The sequence below is a fragment of the Schistocerca piceifrons genome, chromosome 6 (genome assembly GCF_021461385.2).
Source record: "Schistocerca piceifrons isolate TAMUIC-IGC-003096 chromosome 6, iqSchPice1.1, whole genome shotgun sequence".
NCBI lineage: Eukaryota > Metazoa > Arthropoda > Insecta > Orthoptera > Acrididae > Schistocerca > Schistocerca piceifrons.
In genome coordinates, this window is record NC_060143.1 from 570,093,567 (window position 1) to 570,107,206 (window position 13,640).

Sequence of the window (13,640 nt, forward strand, 5' to 3'; positions counted from 1 at the left end):
GCCGCTACGCGAGGGACCGGTTAGTCGAGTTTTTGAGAACAAGCATTCGCGTCGTTGTTGATGTCAGGTAATGTTGCTGCATGTTCCTCCCATACGTAGTTTTATAATCTAAAAAATGGACAGCAATCGTCCCGGCCTGGCCTTGCCAGCTGCGTTCTGTTTATTGGCAAGCGTGTGCACCTCCGCAGAGTCCGAACAAAACAGCTCCCGCCGGTTTCCCTCAGATCCGGTTTTTATTTCGTAACGTCATTACTCGCCGGCTGCAGCATGTGTACGTGATACACATAGCAACTTTTTAAAATCAATTACCTAGTTAATCTGTGAGAAATATAATTCCGAAATCCTTCACAATCTGCATCCGTGCTTTAGCATTTTCCCATAAATTGCATTGTGAGCAGTTCTTGTCCGTCCTGAAGTTGCATTTCTGTTGTTTTTTTTTCATTGTGTCAAACTTATTTCGAACAAGAATTCTACCTTATGTCGTTCTGCGTAACTGTAATCACCACGTCACGACATTCAGATCAAAAAAATTAAAATAGCGAATAAAATACATGAAAAGACGATGTATATCGTAGGATATTGTATTTGCGAGGATAGTCGTGTACTGATGATAAATATACTGTTTTTATGGCTGCTCCTTATACAGGGTGAAGAGTACTTAAGCCCGCATCTCGTGGTCGTGCGGTAGCGTTCTTGCTTCCCACGCCCGGGTTCCCGGGTTCGATTCCCGGCGGGGTCAGGTATTTTCTCTGCCTCGTGATGGCTGGGTGTTGTGTGCTGTCCTTAGGTTAGTTAGGTTTAAGTAGTTCTAAGTTCTAGGGGACTGATGACCATAGATGTTAAGTCCCATAGTGCTCAGAGCCATTTGAACCAAGAGTACTTAAACCGACAAACTCTGGGAGGTTGTAGGGGACATCAAAACAGATATTTTCCGCTAATGTCATTTTTTCCTATGAGGATTATTTAAACCGTTAGAGGCCGTATTATGATCGTCAGTTGTTAGAGGCCGTATTACGCTCTTCAGTTGTTAGAGGGCGTATTACGCTCTTCAGTGTAGTAGTGCATTGTCTCTGTTTACTAATGGAGCGATACACCTGGAGTGAGTACACTGACATGCTTGGTGCGTACAACGTAGCGCACCACAACGGACGACCTGCACAGCGGGTTTATTAACAACAATATCCTAATCGCCGTATCCCGCATTATACGACCTTTGCTGCTGTGTACAACGTCTGCATGAGACCGGGTCATTTAGCAGATTACCTGGACAGGGACGCCGTCGCACGGTAAGAACGCTGCAATTTGAGGAAGCTGTCTTGCAGCATGTGGAGCGGGATCCTTCAATCAGTACTCGTGCAGCTGCACGTAACATGGGGACGAATCAGACGAATGTATGAACAGTCCTTCGAGAGCAATTGTTACGTCCATTTCAATTACAGCGTGTCCACAACCTGGAACCAGTTGATTATCCACCCAGAGCACAATTTTCACAGTGGTACCTGAAACAGTGTGAAATGCATCCTACATTTCCATCCTCTGAGTTGTTTACCGATGAAGCAGCGCTAGGGCGTGATGGAGTCTTCAACATGCACAATTCGCATGTTTGGAGTGAGGATAACCCACATGCCACAGTTACTAGAGCTCATCAAGTGTGGTTCTTCATTAATGTGTGGGTCGGTGTTGTTGGGGACTGCTTAATTGGGCCGTATCTGCTACCTAGGCCATTAAATGGCAGGCACTATTACAATTTTCTCGCCAGAGCATTGCCAGAATTGCTGGAAGACGTCCCGCTCCCTACAAGACAACGCATGTGGTTCCAACATGACGGGGCGCCGGCACATTTCAGTCGTCGTGTGCGTCGATTCCTGGACCGACGGTTCCCAGAAACGTGGATTGGCACAGGTGGTCCTGTACCATGGCCTGCTCGATCCCCAGATATGTCCCCTCTGGACGTTTTTGTGTGGGGGGAGATTCGCAACCTTGTTTACGCAACTCCTGTTGAATCAGAAGAGGATCTGGTCGCCAGGATAGTAGCAGCAGCAGGAACAATTCATGATACTCCTGTGATTTTTGTCCGTGTCAGACAGAACATGATCCGACGGTGTGACCTTTGTTTACGTGTCAATGGAGGCATTTTTGAAAATCTACTGTAACTGAAATTGGGTTGTCTTAATGTATTGTCTCTTGGTCATAAAAAAATGGAAAAGTGTTTGTTGGTTTAGTTAATTTGCCGCCAGAGAAATCTTCCGCTACCAGTTTATATACTCCTCATTGGAAAAAATGACATTAGGGAAAAAGATTTGTTTTGATGTCCCCTAAAACCTCCCAGAGTTTGTCGGTTTAAATACTTTTCACCCTGTATGGCGCGCTTATGAAAATGAGGCACAGTTGGTGGTGGTACAGACTTGAGAGTAGCATGAAGGGACGGAGGGATCGGGCTAAACTGCAAGTGAAGTCACGGTGAAGCTGTAGGGGCATTCATGCTACTTGTGGCAGTGAAATGGGGGCATACTTGTTTGGGAATCTAATGTGATGGTGAATCTGGAAGCTGTGAAGACACCGAGGCTGCAGGATGTGGTGAAGGTGCTGAAGATGCTAGCGCTTTGACGAATCGGTATCGGTGATGATGTTGTGGCAGGCATGTGTCTTGAAGGTAATGAGGCTCCAAAGGTTGCTGACGGTACTGGGATAGTGATGATACTTGTGGTGTTGGCGAAGGAACTTTATAGGCAAAGGGGCAGTGAAGCCTTTGAAGAAGCTATATCTCCTGAAGACAGTGAAAATGTCGAGGATGCTGTTATTGCTGGATGTGCTGTAACTACTTGAGTCCGTACAGATGGAGGCCGTGATGAAACTCAGTTCATGGCGACAGTGGATACGAAAAATGAATGATGAGGGTGGAAATGACCGGGGGGGGGGGGGGGGAGTGGGAGGGATGGTAAAGTTTTTTTTGTTATACGTGAGATGCTGACCAGAAATAGCTGTAGAACGAACTTGCTTTGGTAGTTACATGTGAATGTGGAATAGATAGAGGTTTTTCTTAAATTCATTTACTGCCGTGTCATTTGCAGACATCACTTACGCTAAAAGACAATCATACGACAATGTAAAAGGAACAAAATAAATTTGACATTTGTTTGAAAACATATGCTTGGAACTTCGTTGCAACACACAAAATATAGAAAAATAAAATTGGAATTGTATTGTAACAAATAAGCCCTCATCACAAATAAAGTCAAAATTGACCTGGTTTCGACGCTACTATGAGCGTCGTCTTTAGAATTAGACTAACTGCACTAAAACATTAGGTATATAGTACATTAATAAAATTAAAGTTTGTACTGACGCGAAAAGATGCAGTACTTACAAGTCACATATTTTCGCGTCATAGAGTGACTATGTTGCTGTTGATGTGTACACACCAGCGCTTGCAGTTTTAGAGGAGGGCGGAGGATGGGGGGGGGGGGGGGGGCTTATCACGTCGGTCACTGAGTTACGTCAGCAAGTAGTTGACGCATTTGGTAGATGTGTCTCAGTATTTTCATACATATACAGAAAAAATGAACGAAACCATTAATGTTTGGAACGTTTTAAATGTTGTGGCATCCAAGTAGGCGTTATCCAACGGAAGATGGTGTAGGACGGTTCAAATGGCTCAAATGGCTCTGAACACTATGGGACTTAACATCTGAGGTCATCACTCTCCTACAACTGAGAACTACTTAAACCTAAGGACATCACACACATCCACGCCCGAGGCAGGATTAGAACCTGCGACCGTAGCAGTCGCGCAGTTCCGGACTGCAGTGGTGTAGGACGGGATGATGATAATATCGCAATGCTTTTTGTGGATCTGATTATTCAGAAATATGACTATTCATTTGACTGCTCAACTGAAGTTACATTGTATAGGATAGCGAATGAAGAAAATAACTTCATGGATGATAACGCCATTTGTAGTGTCCAAGATTGTAGTGCTAGAGTCAGTGGCGGAAACAGTACTCCTCAGAAAAAAACCTAATAGTTCTGGTGACAGTGAACCTTCACCAGAGAAGAAATCCAATATTGTTACTATTTTAACAAAATTTTCGGAGGATGTCTTGAATGTTTTACGATGATTGTAATACATCTCCACGTAAAGTTACGACCTACAACTCATTATTGAGCAGACATCGATCTACAAAAAGCACATTGAACATCAAACTAATATTTGATTATGTGAAGAGAAAAAGACTTAGGGAACATCTATTTGCAGGAAACACGGCAGTCAAAAAAACTTGAGATAAAACAACACATTGTATTCCAAGTTAACATAACAGAGAATGAAGGAAAATCTGTCCATTACTGGCACCTGACAATTTGGGCAATGCAGAAACCAAGAGAACTTGGGCATACGAAGTTTAAATGTTCTGCAGCTTTCACAGCACTTCTCAAGAAAGAATGCAGAATGTGGCGTAGACACTTCACTGCTCTCACGACAAGAGGAGATGTACAGGAAGACCAAGATATTAGCCAGTCTGGGACCCATTTTGTCGAAGAAGTATACCAGAAAACTGCAAGTTTCCAGATACGGCCACAGTGCGTTTGGAACGCTGATCAAAGTAGATTTAATTATGGACTAACTTCTAGTGGGGCACTATCATAAAAAAAGGGAAAACCAATAGTTTCCTGGGTGCAGTCTGCACGCGATACAACGGATAGTTATGCACTTACACAATATATATGTTGCACTTTCAATGAGCGGACACCTAACAAAAAACTGTATATTGTCTTCAAGAAAAAACTTTCTGTCCGAAAGTTAAAAAGGCTATTGAAGGAATTCTTCCACCACACATACATGGAGGCTAGAACAAGTGGGAAAATGTCAGAAGACCTCTTAAAATCCTTTTTCGTGTTTGTCGTTAATGACAACGTCGCAAATAACTAGAACTGTATACTACTTTCTGATTCTTTGAGTTCTCCCAAGGACACAACAATAGTAAATGATTCATTTGCGGTTAAATACACTGAATACATGATCATTCCGCTAAAAACAGCGACATACGTACAGCCTTTGGATGTATATTTCTTCCGGCAATATAAAATATACCCTAGAAGGATCACAGATTGTAACGACACTCTGCAACAACTTCGACACAGAGTTAGGAAACAGAATTTTCATAATGAAAGTGAATTCTATTGTTCATACCCAGCTGTCTGCACCAGTGTAGCAGCCTGTACATCAATATCCCTGGCAAGCCACTAGATGCGATACTCCCGCACAAGTTGCCGAATTCAAGAACGTGACTCAACTGGCGTTTGATTTTACAGCTCAAGGATGTGATTCTGAAGATTATCCAAATATTGCTTTCACCAAATGTGACTATTGTGATTCTAAATATTGTTTCATGCGTTTTGTTGAGGAATCTCACGTACATTTTTAACTCCCATAGAGGGCAAACAAAGAGCGATACAATAGAATGCTTTCACCATCCTAATCACAGTGGTACTTAAAGCTTCTAAATACAATTGGAACATGGAATTCCTGTTCGAGCCGAGACACTTCCCATGTCAGTATTTATCCACAAATTTTCAGCTAACACCGACAGAAAAAAATCACGTGTCTGAACTACATAACGTCTGCGTTATTTCATAGCACGCAATTTGCACTAGGCTACATACCCAGGTGATGGATGTGAGGCAGTGTTGCTGACTGTCTCTGTAACAAGTTCACACTATAAATCCCTATTTACTCCGTCCAGATATTTTAAACGTCCTGAACACTCACTGACCAACGACTACTTGCGAGTTAACACAGTCAGTCGTTCACTAGGCTTCTTGTACAGAAGTGCTCGCCATAATTTCTCGTAATTTGTACGAACCACGCCACGCGGAGTTTATGTACGACTTTAAAGTTCACACGCGAAATCTCCTAAAATAAATCACTCACAAAATACTCAACACGGTAGTCGCTTTTCATCTACTACAGGAGAACCGATCAAACGAGCAAATTTCTTCATTTTGGTACAAATTTGATCAGCGCGATTAAACATAGGTGTTAACTAGAAGACGGCTTCCGAGCGACTGTATGTACTCATATATGTGTGGCACAAAGCCGTACTCGAAAGCGCGGGAAATGCTGAATTCCTATTGGCTAGTATGTTAAGCAGCCAATCAGATCATCTCGAGCACTTCTATACTCGCGGTATTTTTAATGTCAGCCAGTCAGATTACCACACGTAATTTAGAGTGGAAATTTCGTAATTACGAAAGTAAATAAAATTTAACAAAAACGAAATACGATACCTTTCCGCAAAACAAATTTCTAATTAATTTAATACCACCGCCCCTTCTGGCTGTCTTTTAGAAAATCAGTCTCCCTCGAACTTATATCACAAATTCCCCCATTATACAACAACTTTCTCACGCTTACATTTACATAATTTTAATAAAATATCGCATTGTCACTCTACGTATGCCCTCAATTCACTCTCTCAGTCTCTCCAAAACACACACACAACAAAACACTGCGAAATAGTAATTTTCCAATGTAGTGTTACTTACGTCATAAATCTGTGGCAATGAAACTAAAGAAAATCCCAGAAATTTACATTATATGAACCTGTCCTCTTGATTGTAGTTTCAAGTGATACTAGGACGAATACATTACAGTACCTGACTCGGTTTCACAATGCTATCACAGCTATTACGTGTTTTAGTTAAAAATTTATATCTCTGAAAGTATGGAAATAATTGATTTAAAATTTTGGTAGTATGGTTGTGTTATCCATAGAATTTGGTACAGAGAGTATGAAAAGAGCGATTAATATTTAATAGTACTTTTTCAGATTCGTAGAAAGTATGTGTGACGTGCTGCCCGCAGCATTAGTGAAGTACACCGCTCGCCCGGCCCAGTAGCCGGCGACTGCTGTGCGAGCGTGAGATCCAACATCTGCTCCCCTCCCACTTCCACGGTAAGCTGCGGGTTTCAATGCAAGGTGACAACTCGCAGTCATTTGACATATTACAACGAAGCGTCGCAGACTCGTAAGAAGGGACTTTGTTTTCTGATTTCTCATTGCGTTACGTCCAGCATGATGTGACTACCTGGCACAATATTTATACGGTTACCTTCCGCCGCGTCGATGTCTAGAGGGATCAAAAGAATACGCAGACATTTGCAGTCCATCAGCAGTTGCTCGTTGCCTTGCACAGACAGCACGTCGGTAAGCCACTGCAAAACGCACGGCTGAGCTACTTCGTGCTGATATCAGCCTCTCTGTTATCTGTCACCAGCTTACCGACCAGATAAGAATGACTGTCTGTATGGCTTGTTGCACGTACTAATCTGTCTCACTTCGTCGCCAGCAGGAGCAACAGATATGTAGCAAGGTAAATCTGAAAAGCCGATTGCCGGCCAGGGTGGCCGAGCGGTTCTAGGCGCTACAGTCTGGAACCGCACGACCGCTACGGTCGCAGGTTCGAATCCTGCCTCGGGCATGGGTGTGTGTGAAGTCCTTAGGTTAGTTAGGTTTAAGTAGTTCTAAGTTCTAGGGGACAGATGACCTCAGACGTTAAGTCCCATAGAGCTCAGAGACATTTGAACCATTTTTGAAAAGCCGATTATGGAAATTCGTGCAACAGCATTTCACGACAGCAATGTAGCCTTTTTTCCAGAAGCAGTATTTACTTTTCCTAAACGTCTCAGATTCTGGCCTGTTGCGACTCTAGCAGTGGGTTTCTTGATTAGTTAGATGTTTTGCGCCTTGCCTTCTTGATAAGGAACGGTATCCTAGGATTGGTTACACTAGCGTCTTATACGTGGTTTCATTTACAGATGCAAAACAATTTCACAGTACCGAAAAATTATTCTCATTCGCCTTCTATTTTATAAATACCCACAATAGCTTACATTTCATAACGATTCTTACTATTATTCCAGAAGATATCTACTTATCTTATAACTTTACACAATCGGCTTCTTTCTGACTCCATTTTTTAACTGATGACCTCCGGTAACTACCAGCTCAACACGCCCAGCATATACGTTATTCTAGAGCACTGTAAAAGACCGAAAGTAGTAAATTAAGGAAAATATACTACACGAGAACCGATCAAACGAGCAGATGTACGCCAATCACGTGAGCTAGGATAGAACTGTTATGAATTAGTGAAAACGTCAACTCCACTCACGGATTAGGCCTTACGTCTGTTCCGACCAGCCATCTGCTGCATACAAGGCGGTACGTGCAGCGATCTACGACCTTGTGACACGTCATCTGCCTGCCACCAATCCTTCCAGCCGTTATTGCCTGGTGATGCCGCTTCTTCTGTTTTCAAGCTCCACATTTGACCTCAGGAGGCAGATCGGACCACGTCGAAGAAAAACTCTGAGAAGGTACCGGGAATCGAACCTGAGTCCTTCCTACCAAAGGTACTGACTCTTTAACTTTCGGCTATGGTGTTTTATGCGAAACACAGTTCGTGCGAAACGAGTGTGGAACTGATTGCGCAAAGGCTGAAGACTGGAAGTCTTTTGGCAAAAGTCTTGAGTGCCAACGTTACTGGCAAAATTGGGCATAACGGGTTTTGTAGTGAATAAAAACCTTAAGTATCCGAAATGAGTTCGCGTACTGCGTCAATCTTCTTGTAAATAGTTTCAAGGACAGGTCATTTGTGCCCACACTGTAGCTGCTAATGCTGAGAGTCGACATCCCGTTATTCACTTTTGTTACGTGTTGATACCAGTTTTTTTGTGTTATCCTTATTTTTCTTGCTACGTACGTTATGTATAAATCTTTTTAAGTTCGAGTGTTTACAACCCGACAGCTGCAAAGAAACACTTGGTGCAGTTACGGAGACTCACTCACACTGCATACTGCCTTTGACGCCGCCAGAGAAAGCAGCTCTTGCTGAGAGGACTCACAACACCCTCGGTAATGGACACGTCAGTGAAAATAGTCACGTGGCATTGGTAGCCGGGAGTGCCAAAAAGGGAACATCTTTCACCACAAACTTCAAGGAGTTTGAAAGTTGTGTCTTGGTATTTGTGACAGCGATGTATTCTGTGTGTTTGTGGGGTTTTGGCATATTTGTACTGAGCATGACGACGAGAGAGAGATAGAGAGAGAGAGAGAGAGAGAGAGAGAGAGAGAGAGAGAGAGAGAGAGAGAAGGGCGAGGAAGAAGATCGGTGGCGGCACGCAGCCTGCAGCCTGCTCCTCTCAAAAAGGCGAACTTAATGTCCCTATTTGGCAGACAGAGGTCTGCATCAACAGCGTCATATGGCCTCACTCCATGAGGGAGAGGTTCTTAACTTAACGCGGGACATTCGCGGAAAGTCTGATAAGCGTGAACTTTAGTTCAACACCCTTTCACCCGTACCAGTGAAATGCCGCTTGTGCAAATTTCTTCCTACATCCCGATTCGAAACAGCGACCCTTCCTCCTCCACAATCGAGTGCGACTGTACTGACCTGCGGTAGCGGCCACAGCTGCACAACGGCGTGACTAGATAGTAGGCTATTTGCTGTGAATGTTTTTCATATTTCACAGATAATTAAGGCTTAAAAGAAAAATCGTTTGGTAGAATTGAAACCATGCTGATTGTCTACCTCAAAATAAACATTAATTTGTCTACTTAATGCTGTTTCAAACTCAGACAAAGTGTATTCACCCGCTGTCAATGGCCTTTAAAAAATTACAGCTGTTCATTACAAAGAATACACAGGATTACAAGATTTCTCTAAATTACAACACAAATGGCGATTTGGTTTCACTCGACTTGATGACTTTTGTTTCTTCAGAGTAGCATCATCTGTCGTGAGTTCTGCGTAGCGCCTGCAGTATCTTGTTGAACTGCTATATTTTGCTTATTTTGTAAAAAAAGAACTGTATTTGCCCATCTCCCGTTACGAACATGCTCATACGATTGCGATGGAATCTCGAAACAGGGCGTATTACTAACCGAGGGCCCTAGGACAGGACTGGTTATAACCTTATGTGGAAGATGATTGTCTACATAAAGATAAACGTTAATTTTACTAAGTATGCTGTTTCAAACTCAGACGAAGTATTATTCAGTGTAAATAATACACAGGGTGTTTGCTTTAACTTAGGTAACTAAAAATGTTGTAAGTCAGTATTAGTAAAGAGGACATCTGTCTGCGCTACAACTGACCACCTCCCAAGAGCTCATCCTGCATGAGCGGAGTCAACTTTGTATTTGCAAGTGAGACTCCCCCGTTTTTATTGGATATTCGGATTCTACGCTAAGAAATTCATACAGTTTACTCAAACCATTGTTTTCCATTCGCCGGCAGCTAGTGGTCTAGTAGCTAGCGTTGCTGCCTCCGAATCATGGGGTTCCGGGTTCGATTCCCCGCCGGGTTAGGGATTTTTCTCTGCCCAGCGACTGGGTGTTTGTGTTGTCCTCATCATTTCTTCATCACCATCAGTCGTGACAGTAAACAGATTGGCCTGTGATAAAATTGGGACTTTGTACGGGCGCTGATGACCGTGTAGTTGAGCGTCCAATGAACCAAACATCACATTTATCATTTTTTTCCATTCGTGGTAGATGGAGCTCCAATCGACAAATATCAACTGTGACTGTTTTTGTAATTGACGACCGATGTATTTGATTCCACATATTTAAACGATCTAAATGTAAGCCTTTGTGTTCCTGTGGTGTCGCCGCCAGACACCACACTTGCTAGGTGGTAGCTTTAAATCGGCCGCGGTCCATTAGTACATGTCGGACCCGCGTGTCGTCACTTTCAGTGATAGCAGACCGAGTGCCGCCACACGGCAGGTCTAAAGAGACTTCCTAGCACTCGCCCCAGTTGTACGGACGACGTAGCTAGCGATGCACAGTAACGAAGCCTCGCTCATTTGCAGAGCAGATAGTTAGAATAGCCTTCAGCTAAGTCCATCGCTACGACCTAGCAAGGCGCCATTAGCCTTACATAGCTTGTATCTAAAGAGTCTCACTTGTATCGCCACAATCTCCAGATGTACAACAAGGGTGGATTAAAGTTAAGTATTCCAGAAGCTACGTACTTTTCTTTATAGCATTCATTACGTATCCTGTTTCAGACCTCACGCCATCTTGCGTGAGCTTATAGCGTGTATTTCGGTCTCCTCAAACCACACTGTGTCGGCACTTCTGTCGACACATCAGTTCTAACGTTGATAGTTATGTTCGAAATTTACTTTAGTGTTGCAAATTTTACTGTACAGTAAGATATGGTTAGCCTTTTCAGTGTCTAATTAGAAACTACATTTAACGTGATTCACGAACAACGACATGGATGTGATGGTATTCTGTTCCCATCGGGATGCTTGATATTTCTGGAACCGCTCGTCTCTCACAATTGGGGTGAGTCCCCCTGCCTCTCACCATAATTTCAGTTCACGATAAACGCTGCGACTGACGACCTTCCATTTCGATACATTTATCAATTCGTGCGTGGAACAGACGCACACAACTTAAAAGCGTTGTGAATTACGGTTATGATGAGAAGCAAGTCGACTCACCGACTTCATGCATCCCAGTGGTGAGAGGCGGGGCACTTACCGATATCGAGCAGCCACACTCGTCGACCATAGCGCCATATACCGTGGATGCAAATTCATACTTTAAGAATAAGAATGGAGGCATCCCATTTTAAAATACAAAGCTGACCCCGCCCACGCAAGAGGGGTGGTTGTGACGTGAACAGTTGTAGCACGGACTGATGTCTCCGTCACCGATATTAACTTTTCACCTAGGACACTTTTTTCATACGATGCGTTATTTTCGAGATATTTAGTTGTGTCAAGTGAAAACAAACACCCTGTCTATTTATTTCTGTAAGACAACGGATAAGGAAGTTTCACATACTACCTGCCGAGTCCTGCACAAGTTACAGAACACAGCCACTCATAGGAGAGCGTGGGGCTGCCTAGTACTCAGCTACAACTGGGTTAAGGGTAGACTTCAATTGAAGGCGCGCGAGCCAAGACCTACTTCATGCATCCGCCTTGTGACGTGCAAATACGAGGGCAGTTCAATAAGTAATGCAACACATTTTCTTTCTGAAACAGGGGTTGTTTTATTCAGCATTGAAATACACCAGGTTATTCCCAAATATTTTAGCTACACAACACTATTTTTCAACGTAATCTCCATTCAATGCTACGGCCTTACGCCACCTTGATATGAAGGCCAGTATGCCTGCACGGTACCGTTCCACTGGTCGATGTCGGAGCCAACGTCGTACTGCATCAACAACTTCTTCATCATCCGCGTAGTGCCTCCCACGGATTGCGTCCTTCATTGGGCCAAACGTATGGAAATCCGACGGTGCGAGATCGGGGCTGTAGGGTGCATGAGGAAGAGCAGTCCACTGAAGTTTTGTGAGCTCCTCTCGGGTGCGAAGACTTGTGTGAGGTCTTGCGTTGTCATGAAGAGGGAGACGTTCGTTCAGATTTTTGTGCCTATGAACACGCTGAAGTCGTTTCTTCAATTTCTGAAGAGTAGCACAATACACTTCAGAGTTGATCGTTCGACCATGGGGAAGGACATCGAACAGAATAACCCCTTCAGCGTCCCAGAAGACTGTAACCATGACTTTACCGGCTGAGGGTATGGCTTTAAACTTTTTCTTGGTAGGGGAGTGGGTGTGGCGCCACTCCATTGATTCCCGTTTTGTTTCAGGTTCGAAGTGATGACCCCATGTTTCATCGCCTGTAACAATCTTTGACAAGAAATTGTCACCCTCAGCCACATGACGAGCAAGCAATTCCGCACAGATGGTTCTCCTTTGCTCTTTATGGTGTTCGGTTAGACAACGAGGGACCCAGCGGGAACAAACCTTTGAATATCCCAACTGGTGAACAATTGTGACAGCACTACCAACAGAGATGTCAAGTTGAGCACTGAGTTGTTTGATGGTGATCCGTCGATCATCTCGAACGAGTGTGTTCGCACGCTCCGCCATTGCAGGAGTCACAGCTGTGCACGGTCGGCCCGCACGCGGGAGATCAGACAGTCTTGCTTGACCTTGCGGCGATGATGACACACGCTTTGCCCAACGACTCACCGTGCTTTTGTCCACCGCCAGATCACCGTAGACATTCTGCAAGCGCCTATGAATATCTGAGATGTCCTGGTTTTCCGCCAAAAGAAACTCGATCACTGCCCGTTGTTTGCAACGCACATCCGTTACAGATGCCATTTTAACTGCTCCGTACAGCGCTGCCACCTGTCGAAAGTCAATGAAACTATACGAGACGAAGCGGGAATGTCTGAAAATATTCCACAAGAAATTTCCGGTTTTTTCAACCAAAATTGGCTGAGAAAAAAATGTGTTGTATTACTTATTGAACTGCCCTCGTAGTTCGCAAGTGAATATCTATCCGCCAATCTCACATAAAATCTGAGACGCCTCATCACTTACGTTTCTGATCAGAAACACAAATTTGTGCAGCGAAGTGAGTGTCTAAGCCACAGCAACACAGCAAGGCGCAGTATTCGCAAATGAGCAGGAGAAATCTTCAACCCAACAACACAAAAATACGCTTGGCACCAAACTGTCACAGCTCAGGACTAGCCAGATACTACAACGATGACATGGTCCACTAATTTAGACCTGCGGCTGTTTTTGGCTGGCAATCACAG